Source organism: Bos grunniens, chromosome 3, assembly GCF_055505025.1.
Source record: "Bos grunniens cultivar Pamir isolate PY7600 chromosome 3, Bosgru_T2T1.0, whole genome shotgun sequence".
NCBI lineage: Eukaryota > Metazoa > Chordata > Mammalia > Artiodactyla > Bovidae > Bos > Bos grunniens.
The window spans coordinates 54521858-54536276 of record NC_141167.1 but is presented as its reverse complement, the minus strand read 5'-3'; the positions used below and the strand labels follow the sequence as shown (position 1 = coordinate 54536276).

General features: G+C 41.1%; 1 protein-coding gene across 33 annotated transcripts in view; it reads left to right on the top strand.

Moving 5' to 3' along the window:
• Window positions 1–6565: 6565 nt before the first annotated feature.
• The window catches only part of ZZZ3 (zinc finger ZZ-type containing 3), a 123953-nt gene continuing 116099 nt past the window's right edge, over window positions 6566–14419 (top strand). For 16 of the 33 annotated variants that reach the window (XR_015160290.1, XR_015160288.1, XR_015160291.1 and 13 more), the window contains exon 1: window positions 6566–6723. The gene's annotated coding sequence lies outside the window, so the exon portion shown is untranslated. Of the gene's footprint in view, window positions 6724–7311; window positions 7396–11544; window positions 11654–14419 lie in introns of those variants that run through there. The other 17 variants (XR_015160289.1, XR_015160292.1, XR_015160295.1 and 14 more) reach the window with 2 other exon arrangements.

Genomic DNA, 14419 nt, shown 5'->3' with positions numbered 1-14419 from the left:
ATGTGAGAGTTGGACTATAAAGAAAGCTGAGCACTGAAGAATTGATGCCTTTGAACTGTGGTGTGGTGTTGGAGAAGACTCTTGAGAGTCCCTTGGACTCTCAAGTCCAAGGAGATCCAACCAGTCTATCCTAAAGGTGATCAGTCCTGGGTGTTCACTGGAAAGACTGATGTTGAAGCTGAAACTCCAATACTTTGGCCACCTGATGCGAAGAGCTGACTCCTTTGAAAAGACCCTGATGCTGGGAAAGATTGAGGGCAGGAGGAGAAGGTGACAACAGAGGATGAGATGGCTGGATGGCATCACCGACTCAATGGACATGGGTTTGGGTAGACTCTGGCAGTCGGTGACGGACAGGGAGGCCTGGCGTGCTGCGGTTCATGGAGTCACAAAGAGTCGGACATGACTGAGTGACTGAACTGAACTGAAGATACTATCTTCCACCTGGCTGGGGGAGGGGTGGGGTGGTCTTAGTTCCTGTAGAAGAACTCAGAGATATGTATCAAATTGCTTGGCACATCCCCCTGGGAGGTACCAGGATCTCACCCCATTCTCTATTGTTTCTTGACTGTTCCTGCTTTGGATTATCTTCTGATTAGCAACTGTTTGAATCTGCCCTTTGGAATTCTGGGCTGAAGAATTCCATGGACAATACAGTCCATGAGGTTTCGAAGAGTTGGACACGACTGAGCAATTCTCAGTTTCATTTTTGGAATACAGCGAAGGTGGAACCTCCTATACCTAGGAGGTTGAGTGAAGACTATTTCCTATAAATAAAAAACAGGGGACACGGGAGGGATTTGTACCTGGGAGGCCCCAAAGGATTCCACTGTTTCACTCTTTGCTTCCACTTCAGTATTTACCCTCTTTACCTTTCAAATCTATCTGGCTTTTACTGTTGCCACCCTACTCATAAAACCTTTTTTTCTCTTATATGACTTATTAGCAGTCATTACTATTTCCATAACAAATTTTGGAACATTATATGCAGTTAATTGTATCAGAAAAATGCAATTTCCTTGTGTTTTTGAAGCTACTCCCTTAACTCTCAAAGGAAAGTGATCAGTTTGAATATACTTGTTACCACTTTGAAGGGTTGTGAGTAAGGAGATTAGAAAGAAACTATTTCTCTAGGGGAAAAAAAATGGTCTATCATTCAAAACTATTTTATTAACAATACAGTCACCACTGATCACTACTAATCTCAGGTTCTTAGCAAATGTCAGACTCTGTGTTAAATGTGTTTTCTTGTTCAGTTGTTCAGTCGTGTCTGACTCTGCAACCCCAAGAACTGCAACATGCCACGCTTCCCTCTATTTTACCTACCTCCTGGAGTTTGCTCAAACTCATGTCTGTTGGAGAAGGCAATGGCACCCCACTCCAGTACTCTTGCCTGGAAAATCCCATGGATGGAGGAGCCTGGTAGGCTGCAGTCCATGGGGTCCTGAAGAGTCGGACACAACTGAACGACTTCACTTTCACTTTTCACGCATTGGAGAAGGAAATGGCAACGCACTCCAGTGTTCTTGCCTGGAGAATCCCAGGGACCGGGGAGCCTGGTGGGCTGCCGTCTATGGGGTCGTACAGAGTCGGACGTGACTGTAGCAACTTAGCAGCAGTAGCAGCAGCAGCAGCATGTCTGTTGAACTGATAATGCCATACAACTATTAAGTGTCAGAATTCAAATCCAGATGTGTCTGATTCCAAAATCTATGCTTCTCTCAGAAGTCACAAGTAAATTTCCAATTAGTCCAGTGACTTTCTCAGTGACAACTATATCCTGAAACTTCCCTCCTTATGAAGCATGGTGCTTCATTCCATCTATTTTTTCCCCTCTGCATATCTGCCTACTGTGTCTTCTCTTTCTGGATGTTAAAGGATAAATCTCTGTCACTCTTTGTAACTAATTATTCTATTCTTTAGAGAGCTCATTCACTCCCTTGTTTTCAATATCACATCTTCTTTTTCTTTTTGGCCATGCCCTGAGGTTTGTGGGTTCTTAGTTTTCCAAACAGGAACTGAATCTAGGCCCTTGGGAATGAGAGCATAAGAGTCCTAACCACTGGACTGCCAGTGAATTCCCTAAGCATTGCTTCTTTTAAAATGAATCAATTGTATCTTACTACCCTTAATGACTCTTACAAACTCTATTCTCAAATTTCTAACTCTTTGCTGAAGGTATTGAATATCTACTTGTCTCTCACCTAAAACTGGAACAATCTGAAAAGCAACATAGTCATTAGCAGTATGGGCTCTAGAGCCAGCGTATCAGTTACTTTGGCTACAATGATGCTATGTAACAGCCACAAAAACTCATCAATGTGGAAGAACATTATTTATTTTACAGGTCTGGGGAATTGAGCTAATCAGGCCCTTGGCTCATCTCACCTAGGTGCACTCCTTATCTTTAGTCAGTTGAGGGCTGGGGGGTTGGGTTGGGAAGAGGGGGCGCTAGGCAGTTTTCTGAGGTTGGCTGAGCTCACTAGTTTTTCTAGGATTCAGCTGATCTAGGATGACTTCCATGGAGATTACTGGAACAAATTCGTTCTGTTTCTTATGCCTTTCACCTGGCTAACCCAGGCATGTTCTCTTGGTCATGGCAGAGAAATACGCCCTTTTGAAGTCTCTCTATGTACCCTATCTGCTAATAATATTTCCTTGACCAAAGCAAGTTGCATGATGTAACTTGGAGTCAAGGGAGGGGGAAATACATTCTATTTTTTTTTTTAAAGATTTATTCATTTTTGCCTGCATTGAGTTTTTGTTGCGTGCTTTTTCTCTAGTTGTGGCAAGCTGGGGTCCTACTCTTCGTTGCGATGCATGGGCTTCTCATTGTGGTGGCTTCTCTTGTGGAACATGGGCTCTAGGCACATGGGCTTCAGTACTTGTGGCACTTGGGCTCAGCAGTTGTGGTTCTCAGGTTCTAGAACGCTGGCCCAGTAGTTGTGGCACACAGGCTTAGTTGCTCTGTGGCATGTGGGATCCTCCTAGCCCAGGGATTGAACTCGTGTCTCCTGCATTGGCAGGCAGATTCTTCACCGCCAGACCACCAGGGAAGCCCCACATTCTACTTTTAAAGAACTGCAAAGTCACATGGCAAAAGATGTGGATACACAGACATGTAAACAATTAAGGTCATTTAATGCAATCAACCTACAATAATCAAATTGTTTACACTGAATACATGCTCTTCCACCTACTAGCTGTGTGACCTTGGCAGTTATCTCAGTTGCCTCATTTGCAAAATGAGTATGTCCTTTCTTGGGTTGTTATGAAACTAAATGCTTAAAAGATATAAAGTACATGGTAAATGCAGTCTCTCTCCCCAGTTTTGGGTGCATATAACATTCCCTTCCAGATGCATAATTTTAGTGTTTTTCACATCACCAGTGGCAGAAAGTCCAGGCTACCAGCCTATCCCTCTGTAGGGCTCCAAATACTAAGTAGATAATGATTTTGATAATTCAAATCTAAAGTGTGTATGTTTGGCAAAATTATGGAGGCATAAACATTTATGATAGCAATGATTCAGGTGTAGATTTGTCATACAAGCCTTTTGGGTTTAAGTTCCTTGAATTCTATGTCTCTCATCCAAGTAAAGTTCTGCTATAGGACCTGAGGATGCTGAAGTATGAGAATGTTCATGAACACAGCAGCTGGTGTAGTTCTCAAATAGTAGAGTCATGATGCTACTCACATTAAAGATGATCCTTTGTAGTGTAACAAAGAACCCAAAAACTTACCGGGCTTAAAATGAAGATTTGTTATTTTTCACAATTCTTTTGATCGTCTGGGTGGTTTTCCATGTGTTGCTGGATAGGACTGCACTGAGCTGGCAGATTTGCTGTGCTGAAAGTTTCAAGAAGGCTTCTCACCTAACCAGGGCCTCAGTGCTGTTGGCTGAGGCACTAAGTTTATTTCCATCAAGGCCTCTCTCCACAGGATCTCATCCCCCAGGGCCTCTCTCTGGATAGCCTGATCTTCCTTACTCCTTGGCAGCTATATTCCAAGAGGGTACAACAAATGCTGCAGGTTCCCAGGCAGTTGGGACTGGAACTGGCACCCATTTCTAGCCATTTTCTTTTGGAAGAGAACTACATAATGGGCTTGAATATCAGCAGGCATAGTTCACTGAGAGACACCAATATAACTGTCTACCATGGTAGATGAGCCTGGTGAAACAAGGGGTCACACAGTATTTGTCCCACTTTTAATGATACAAGGATTGATCAGTGAGTTCAGACGGTGAAAGCGCAATCCTTTCATTGTAAAATTAGTGATCAACTTTTCAATGAATAGTGTTATCTACTGATGATTATTGGCTGCATCAATTATTTCATTACAGGTTGCAAAATGGTGATTTTTCTAATTCTAGCATTCCTTTTGAGGGGCTTTTTCAAACTCTGCTTCACACTCTAAAAAGGACTGTGGAAAAAGTGGTTCTGGATCTGTGATGTGATAAATGTTGAAACCAGTACTAACACAGAGCTCTTGGCATCAGCTGAGATCACCCTTTTAGTGTTTGTTCCAAAGACTCTTGAGTGCAGCCACTTGGGGCTACTTGTAGCCCTCTCAAATTCCCACACACTCTCATTCATAGAATTCCCTCAGCTGAAAATGGTCTTTTCTCTCTGCTTTGTAGTCATGCTGTAACTCAAATGCCAACCCTTATAAAAACTCTTTCCCAAGTCCTCCTCTGTTCCCACAGTACTTTATATCTCTATATAGAACTTTGCAGCTCAAACCTGGATAAGTTACTTAACCTACGCCTATTTTCTAAAAAAAAAAAAAAAGTGAATAGTGTCACATGTTGGGTTTTCCAGAAAGCAAACTCTTATATGATTAGTGTGTGTATCTTTAGGAATGTTCTTAGGATCACCACTTGTAAGAAAGAGAAGAAATGGCAGAGGGAGAAGCTAAGCTGCCATGGAGTCTTAACAGGATGTAGGTTGTTCTGGAGATGGGAAGATCCACCGGAACTGTTGCAAGTTGAGGTAAGAGGGCTGGGCCTTCCAACAATTTGGAGAGAAATAGTAATGGTCCTGTGTTGATCAGTCATTGGATTTGCCTCTTTGGGAAGTGGTGTGACACTAGGTCCTAGAAAAGGGCCTGTAACTAGATTCAATAAAGGCTTGTTGATGTGTCAATATAGAAATATACTTGCCACTCTTTGTCTCCAACCAGCTGTTATTTTGAGTTGAACTCTCAACTAAAACAAATATAAAAACGCATTTCAATCTTTTAATAACTTTTATTAGCAAAATAAGAGGAGGCACATATCCACTTGACTGAAAAAAGTGTCAAAAGACAAGGTAAATGAAAGCAATGAAGTATTCAGTACCCCATGATTGCAGAAGCTCCAGTTAAACCATTTTCTACCACTGCATTTGATATTTTTGGAATATAATCTTCAAATTACACAGCGGAAAGGAAATTTAGCTCATAAATGGTGAACTTGTCAATGAAACTATCAACTCAAGGTAAGTACTTATCTCCATCAATGGGAATTGGGCCTTTTCCTGCATGCTGACTATAGTTTCTTGAAAAGATTTAGAAAGTGAAAGTGTTAGTCACTCAGTCTGGTTGGACTCTTTGGAACCCCATGGTGTATATAGCCCACCAGGCTCCAGAGTCCACGAAAATCTCCAGGCAAGAATCCTGGAGTGGGTAGCCAACCCCTTCTCCCGGTGAGGTTCCCTACCCAGGGATCAAACCAGGGTCTCCTGCATTGCAAGCAGATTCTTTACCATCTGAGTCACCAGAGAAGCCCTTGATATGATTTAATAGAGTATCAAATACTGCTTGGTACCAGACACAGGTTCTGTGGCTATAGCAAAAACAAAACTTACAGAGTCTCTGCCTTTAAGGATCTCACAATCTTGGTGGCTAAGAACAGACAAATAAGGTCTGGAAGTGCTAACTGCCATGAAGAAATGTAAGCAGGTAAGAGTAGCGTTCCAAAATGCTCCTTTGGATAGAATGAGCGGTGGTCTGCGAAGCCTCAGATGTCAACTTCTGAGAAGGTACCTGAAATACGCCTCGCTAAAAGAAATCTGGGAGAAGTGTTCCAGCCAGAGGGAACAGCATAAGCCAAGTCCTGAGCCTGCTTGTTGTAGCAACAGAGGGAAAGCCAGAGGTGAACGAGGGGGCTATGCGGTCGGATATCAGGTAGGGTGGAGTATATACAACGTAGAAAAATATGTGTATACGTTGTAAGACCACAATGCTAAGGAGGGAGGGTGTACAAATCTCTCAAGAGGCCAGAAATGGTAGGATGAAGCGGACTTCCAACCGCGGCGCTACATAGGGACACCTTTCCTCCTTGGGTAGGACCAAGTTAGACAACAGCAGGGGTTGGTCCGGGGGCAGCCCTTAGAAGACGAACCCTCGCCCTGGGGCGGGGGCGGATGTCGCCCCCGGCCCGCCCTGCCAGCCCGCGCTGCACCGGCTGCGGTTACCAGCAGGCGGTGTACTGAGCGCGCCTGCAGCCGCCGCCGCCCGCCCGTCCCAGCGAGGACGAGAAAGGAGGGGACCGGAAGGAGCCGCTGGTGCTGCGGGAAGTGGCAGGAACGGGAGGCGGGGACCCACCTGGAAGCGCCCCGGCGCCGCTGTTGAGCTTCCTGCAGCGGCGGCCACCAGAGCCAGTGCCGTGGCGGGGGCGGAGAGCGGCCACGGCGACGGCGCCTCCCTGAGTGGCCTGCGGCGCCCAGCCCCGCACGAAAGGTGAGCAGGCGCTCGGGGCACGTGGTGGGGGCCAGATGCGGGGGAGGGAGAATGGAGGCGGCGAGTACTCGGGGATGATCGGCTCTGGGACCCGGATTTGGAACGGAGTGCTGGGAGGGGGTGGGCTGGAGGCTGCCGCGGCGACCGCAGCGGCGGCGGAGCCCCCACGTGGGGCGGGGGTGCGCGCGCACGTGTGCGCGGGCAAAAGGGGGGCGGGGGAGGGCTCTCCGGAGGCCAACGGGCGCGCGCTTGCTTAGTACCGGTCCACGTGACCGGCACGCCAAGAATCCGCTTCCACGTGACAGTCTCGGAGGCTGGCTGAGGCTGGAAGTTGCTGTGTCTCTGTAGTGTAACCGTGATCGTTGCGGGTCTTAGGGTTGTTTGCAGGTTTTCTTCTCCACTGGGGGTACGAAGAGAAATATAAGGCGGAAAAGACTTCCTGCCCTTTCTCTTTTTTACACGTTCTCCTGTTTGTAAATGAAGCCCTTTTTAAGTACCGAAATACGGATTTCTCGGTACCGCCATGTTGGTTGTAGAGGAAACTCGCGAGATGCTAGGGGGTTTGTATCGCGAGATCTCTTGATTCTCGCGGGACCTTGTTGGCAGAGCAGTTGTCCTGGATGGCGGAGCCCCGGGTTCCGGGGGCCTGGGACTCGCAACTCTTTGTACAAGGCAAGTTGCTAGGGAGGGGCCTAGGGCAAGTGCCTCTTGGTGCCGGGAGACGTGCTGTGTCAGCTTTCTCTAGTCCTGAAGGGAATATACATTGACCCAGTTGAGGCAACACTATCCTCCTCCCCACCCCCCTGCGGGCGCTCCGCCACCTGCAGAAGCGACTGTACCCCTCAGCTCGGGCTCCTTCCCCGCTTAGTGAGAGTTCCTGTTCCTCTGCGGTCTCACTGGAAGTCCGGAGCCGTGCTCGTAGAGACGTGACGATTCCATTGGATACCGTTCCTCTTACTTTCAGACGTTCTTGTCAGTTTTTACCCTTGTTGCCATTTTCTAAAGAATTCCAGACTTGTTAACCATTCTGTCGCTTGTTTCTTCCGCAGTATCTTTCTCCACTTGTCCTCCTCGGACGCTTAAAATAGAGCGCGTTCCGTTTCTTCTGTCTGGGCATCATTTGCTCCCGTTTATTGCTCATTGATAACTTTCTCATCACTCTAACTTACTTTGTATTTACGATAACTTTTGGCAGCATTTGGAGAGATCCTTTGTATATCAGAACAATATCCGATGACAGAATAAAACCATTCTTTTAATTTTTTGTACGTGCCTATTAACTCATAATTAAAGATCAGTTTTTTTTTTTTTTCCCCCAGCAAGATTTTGATTACTGTTTTTATGAAGTTCCGTCTTTGTTGTTCAGGGATGATTGTTTTAGGTTACATATTTCAGGTAATAGTGGAACGTTTTCAGTCAAATTTAAAAGCAAACTTCTTTTTAACTTTGAATTCAATTTTTCCTTGAGTTTGAGGTAAGATTAGCTTTTCTCCAACGTTTTATCAAAGTGAATTTATAGCATAATTTTTTTTTAGTATGGATTTATTTAGTATTCATAGTGATAAATTAGCAATCTAATCAGGTAATCATAAGTTTTTTTAAAACTATAAACGTGTTATTTTTCTCTGCATTTAGTACGGAGTAGAATAAAGGGTAAAATACTTCCTGGTACACATTCTTCCAAGTTATCTTCCTCAGTCCTAAAATCTCTGTAATCACTCTCAGCAGTAGCTATGTATTATTCCAGATATTTTCCTTTTTTTTTAACGGAGAGGAAGAAATGGAGGGGTGTTGTTTTAAGATAAACTATCACAACATTAGTAATAAGTAAAAAATTTCTTTTTATTTAGTGTTACATCTTTTGACTCATACATACATGCTTCAAAAAATAAATTTTTTTGTTTGTACAGGTTTTTTTTGTATTACAGTTTTGTGAAAATATCTTGAGTGATAGCATTATTTTTACCATAGAAATTTAGTATACTGGTAGCTCTGTACAAAAAGTCCACATGAAATAATATTTAAAGAAATGTTTGTCACTTGAGTTTTACACACACACCGCACACACATGTATGTGTGTGTGTATGTGTATATATATATATATATATATATATATATATATATATAGGCTTCCCTAGTGGCTCACTGGTAAAGAATCCACCTCCCCTTGCCTGCCAGTGCAAGAGCCACAGGTTCAGTCCCTGGATTGGGAACATCCCCTGGAAAAGGAAATGGCAATCCACTTCAGTATTCTTGCCTGGGAAATCCCAGGTTGCAAAAAAATCAGACATGACTTAGGACTAAACAACAACATACATACATACATACATACATACAGATGTGTGTGTCATGCTGCAGGGCATGTGGGATCTTAGTTCCCCACCAGAGATCAAATTGCTGCCGCCTGCATTGAAAGTGTGCAGATATAATCACTGGACTGCTAGGAAAGTCCAGATTTTTATATATATATATATATTTTATATTTTAATAGTTGTGCTATTTATTTACATTTATATTTGTATGTTTATATTTTTCGATACTTCTGTGCTATAAATGGTTACTCAAGTGTGTGTATTGGAGTTTTCCAATTTAAAAAGTTACCAGCTTAATAGTTCTGACTATGTACTTTAGTGAGTTCAACTGTAAGATATATCAGTTCAACTGTAAGATATATATATAGTAAGATATATCAGTAGTTCATAAAACAAATGTACATATACTCAAAAGTTGCTAGGCAGCATTTTCTGATAGTTTTTTGTATTTTTCCCTCCAGACTACTAGCAGACCTGTCACATAAAAAAAGTGACCACTCTTTTTGTTCGGTGTGGTTTTCTCTTGTAATAGTTCAAGCAGGAATGTTGGGAATAAAAGTGAGTGTTGAGAGCTGTGATGTGGGAAAGAGGAAAAGGAGATGTGGGGGTGTGTATAGGTTGATACTAAAATGGAATTGGAGAAGTTGCAGAGAAAAGGAAGGATGGTAGAGGGTTATCAGCCATGTTCCCAAAATAGGCAGCTTGTGATGGTGGGAGTGGAGCTTGAGTTGAGGAGAATTTGGAGTCAGTGTGTGAGGCAGTTTTTTTCCCCTCCGCTTGATTTTTTCAAACAGGTTTCAGCCCACCCCCCAAATTGTTTGATATCATTTGTCTCCCCCCCCCCCCCCCTGCCCCCCGGAAAAAATCATCAACTGAAGTTGATGTCTAATTGAAACTCTCTGAATTCTTAACTTAGGTAAAGCCTGTCTTTCATTAAATAACTTTTGTTGAGTACATTTTATTTTATTAGAGATTGGACGTTGTGAAGATGACTGTGGATTCAAAGATGACAATTTTATAGTGACCTTTGCAAAGGTGTTTACACAATTTTGCTTGGGAATTGGGCCTTTGGTGTAGCCAATCCTTGCAATAGTATTTGTTGCTTATTCTTAACGACTTTGTTTTATAAACTGTTTGGTAGCAGATCTTAGAAATTATTAGATTTCTACAGACACTAAAATACCCAAGTACTGGGTAGAAATATACTGAGAAAATTCAAGCAGAAATATATCTTAATATGATTTGAGTTTTGCTTGAGTAAAACTTAGATAACCAAGAAATTTTATTTTCTTTTTTCTCATTTATTATTGTCATAGAAGTCATCTATGAGAGCTAATGAACTTCAGTGATCAGAGGATATTAACAAAAGTGATAATGTCCTCACTTGGAATTTTTTTGTTTAGATATGACACAATGGTAATTTCCATAGACCTGTAACTTTGTAAACTATATAGTGTATTACCTATGTTACATATTAATTATATGAAGAATATACATTTAATTTTCTGTCTTTTTCTGAACCAGTGTCCAAGACAGTTTATAGGAAATTATTTGATCAGAAATATGAAGAAAGTATGTTGTAGGACTTTTTTTAAAAATCTGCTATTTCATATGAAAATTCAGTGTCAATTTAAGTACAAGTCTTTTGATTTTTTTTGTTTTGGTTTTTATTTTTTTTTTTGGCTGTGCTCTTCCCTTGGCAGTGAAAGAATGAAGTCCTAACCACTGGACCTCAAAGGAATTCCAGTCTTCTGATTTTTAAAGAATATGTGATATATATTGTAGTGCAAATTTCTGTAGTTAATACTCTGATAACCACTGTTCAGTTCAGTTGCTCAGTCATGTCTGACTCTTTGTGACCCCATAAATTGCAGCACGCCAGGCCTCCCTGTCCATCACCAACTTCCAGAGTTTACCCAAACTCATGTCCATCAAGTCGGTGATGCCATCCAGCCATCTCATCCTCTGTCCCCTTCTTCTCCTGCCCCCAATCTCTCCCAGCATCAGGGTCTTTTCCAATGAGTCAACTCTTCACATGAAGTGCCAAAGTATTGGAGTTTCAGCTTCATCATACATTAAAAAACACAGTATGAATAAATATTTCCCAAGATGTTAAGTCTTGACTTCTAAAAACCAAACGTTATGGACTCTGCTGTTTCGTTTGAACTTGTTTTTCTCACTTTTTCCCTTCTTTTTCTTTTCATCTGTTATTTCTCACGTAGGTAATTTTTCTGTAGTCAGAGACAAGTAAGCTGACTAACTTTCCCAGAGGATACTATCAAACTATTCAATTTTTATTATTTTGGAACTCCAGAGTATGTATGTTACAGTCAGTAATTAAACATTTTTTGAGTGATAGTGATTTCTTCCATTTGAAACAGCAGAGCTCTGAGGCTTCAGAATAACTGTAAACAAGTATAATAAGCCTGTGAGTTTTATTCAGGAACTACTTACTGGAATAAATAACAGTTTGCAACCCCAACACAGTTGGTTATCTGATTTTTTTTAGCCCACAGATTGCAAGATTGGCCATTGGAGTTAGGCACACTGACAACTGAAATGTCATCTTATTTCAAGGCTATTGAAGAAGCTGTATTAAGTATGTGGAACTTTAAAAGGTAGTGTCATTACATGGAGACATACAGTCCTATAATCATTAACTTCCGAGGGAATCACAGTGTTGTAGGGCAGGATAGCGCATGGTCTGTCATAGTGATGATGTTAATCAGAAATAAATTTTATTCTATGTACTGTGTTTTAGGAATTGAATTAAGAAATTGATATCTTTTAAGATTTTTATGAGTAGTTCAGTTGCTGAGTAGTGTCCAACACTTTTCGACCCCATGAAGCACTCCAGGCTTCCCTGTCCTTCACTATCTCCCTGAGTTTGCTCAAACTCCTGTCCATTGAGTCATTGGTGCCATTCCAACCATCTCATCCTCTGTCACTCACATCTCCTCTTGCCCTCAGTCTTTCCCAGCATTAGGGTCTTTTCCAGTGAGTCGGCTCTTCACATCAAGTGGCCAAGGTAATGTTGCTTCAGCTTCAGCATCAGTTCTGGAAGTGAATATTCAGGGTTGATTTCCTTTAGGATTGACTGGTTTGATTTCCTTGCTGTCCAAGGGACTCTATAAAGAGTCATCTTCAGCACCACAGTTCAAAAGCATCAAATTTAAGAGTAAATGCTTTCAAAGCTTTGTTAGTAAAAGTGTTTCAGTTTTCTAGCAAATTCACTTAACAGTGATAGTAAGAAGATGGTGCTGCTGTGTATGGACTGTTTTATTTTATTGCTTTTATCTTATTTAATATTCAAGGGGCTACTTCCCAAGTAACTCTTTGCATTTAATATTTGATAATAGTAGTAATTAACCAATTGGCTGAAGACTAGCACATTTGTTGATGAAGGAATTTTCAGAGCAGATAATTAGAATTTGTAATTGACCTTTCTCTATGAATCAGGTGTATAGTTTTGAATCCTGATGGTAGGTAACACTGAGTCTCCATCCTTAGCACAGCTGAAGGTCGTGGGTTGAGAAGTATTTATTTCTGTTGATTTTTCTCTGTGGCTTTGCTTGCCTTTTCAGCCTCTTTTTAGGCTTCCCTGGTAGCTCAGTTGGTAAAGAATCTGCCTGTAGTGCAAGAGACCCGGATTCGATCCCTGGGTTGGGGAACATCCCCTGGAGACGGAAGTGGCAAACCACTCCAGTATTCTTGCCTAGAAAATCCCATGGACAGAGGATCCTGACAGGCTACAGTCCATGGGATTGCAAGAGTCGGACATGACTTAAAAGTGACTCAGTCTCTCTTAATATATTAATTTAAACGTTATTCTCCCTTTGTTGATAATGATGGTTTGTAGCACTTGATTTAGGAGAAGGCAGTGGCAACCCACTCCAGTACTCTTGCCTGGAAAATCCCATGGACGGAGGAGCCTGGTATGCTGCAGTCCATGGGGTTGCGAAGAGTCGGACATGACTGAGCGACTTCATTTTCATTTTTCACTTTCATGCATTGGGGAAGGAGATGGCAACCCACTCCAGGGTTCTTGCCTGGAGAATCCCAGGGATGGCGGAGCCTGGTGGGCTGCCGTCTATGGGGTCGCACAGAGTCAGACATACTGAAGTGACTTAGCAGCAGCAGCAGCACTTGATTTAGGTATTAACTGTGTATTTGTGTATGTTTTAATGATTTAGTGGCTGGTTTGGGATTTTGAATATTGGGAATTAATATAACCATATTAAATTATTTATGTATTTGTTTCATTATATAAAAATACATCTTTTATATATTTACAGATAAAAATAAATTCATGTCCTGCTTTTAACCTAATTATAGATAACATTTTCCCATTCTCACAATGTCTTATAATCATTATTATAAATGGTTGTATGATGTTCCATGTGTAGATGTATTATTCTCCTTTTCTAATTTTTTTGCGTATATAAAAAGGAATGTGAAGAACATTTATACATAAGGTATTTCATGCATATAGTATCAGTATTATATCCTAGTACATTACACATTTAATTTTTAGGTAAATTTTAAAGGCTCTTGAAATACAGTGTCGGGATATTTGGTAAAAGGATCAATTTATATTCATGTTATCATGGCTGTTGCTCTATACCTCAACATTATTATTTAAAAATGTAATGGGGGTAAGTCATATTATACCACTTTTTCCTTAAATTACTACTGAGGTGAAACATGCTTAACAGATACATTTCTTTTGTGAGTTTTTCAGATAAACAAAATTTTAAAATTAATGTAACCAAATCATTAACCTAATTTTGTTTTACTTCTAATCTTATGAAAGTCTTCCTTCTCTGAAAATGTAATAAATAAATGATACTAATTTTAATACTATTTATTTTAGTTTTAGTAACTTTGATTTAAGTAAATTTACTTTCTCAACTGGCATTGGTGTGAAGAGAGAATGTAAATGATTTTCTGGAAATCGGTAATTGTTTAGTCTATTTACTAAATAGTTTTTCTTTGTTTTGCTATGTTTCATTTTTGCTTATTAGTATTGCTTTTTAAATGATTCTTACAACGTGTTTAATATCTTTTGCCCTGGCCTCTTTATTGTATTTGTTTTCTTAGTTTTTCAAAGCACTTTATAATTTGAGTATAATAAAAGCTCATTTTGTACAAAACAATGTTTTATAATTCTTTTTCTTGTCAACCAAAATTAGAAATATTCTTTTTCTATATACCAGAGTTTAGTAGGATTAAATGAAGCAATTTCTTCTTTCTTGAAGAGATAAAATATGAAATTGCTTTGCTTCCTGGTGGCTCAAATGGTGAAGAATCTGCCTGCAGTGCAGGAGATCTGGGTTCAATCCTGGATTGGGACAGTCCCCTAGAGGAGGGCATGGGAACTCACT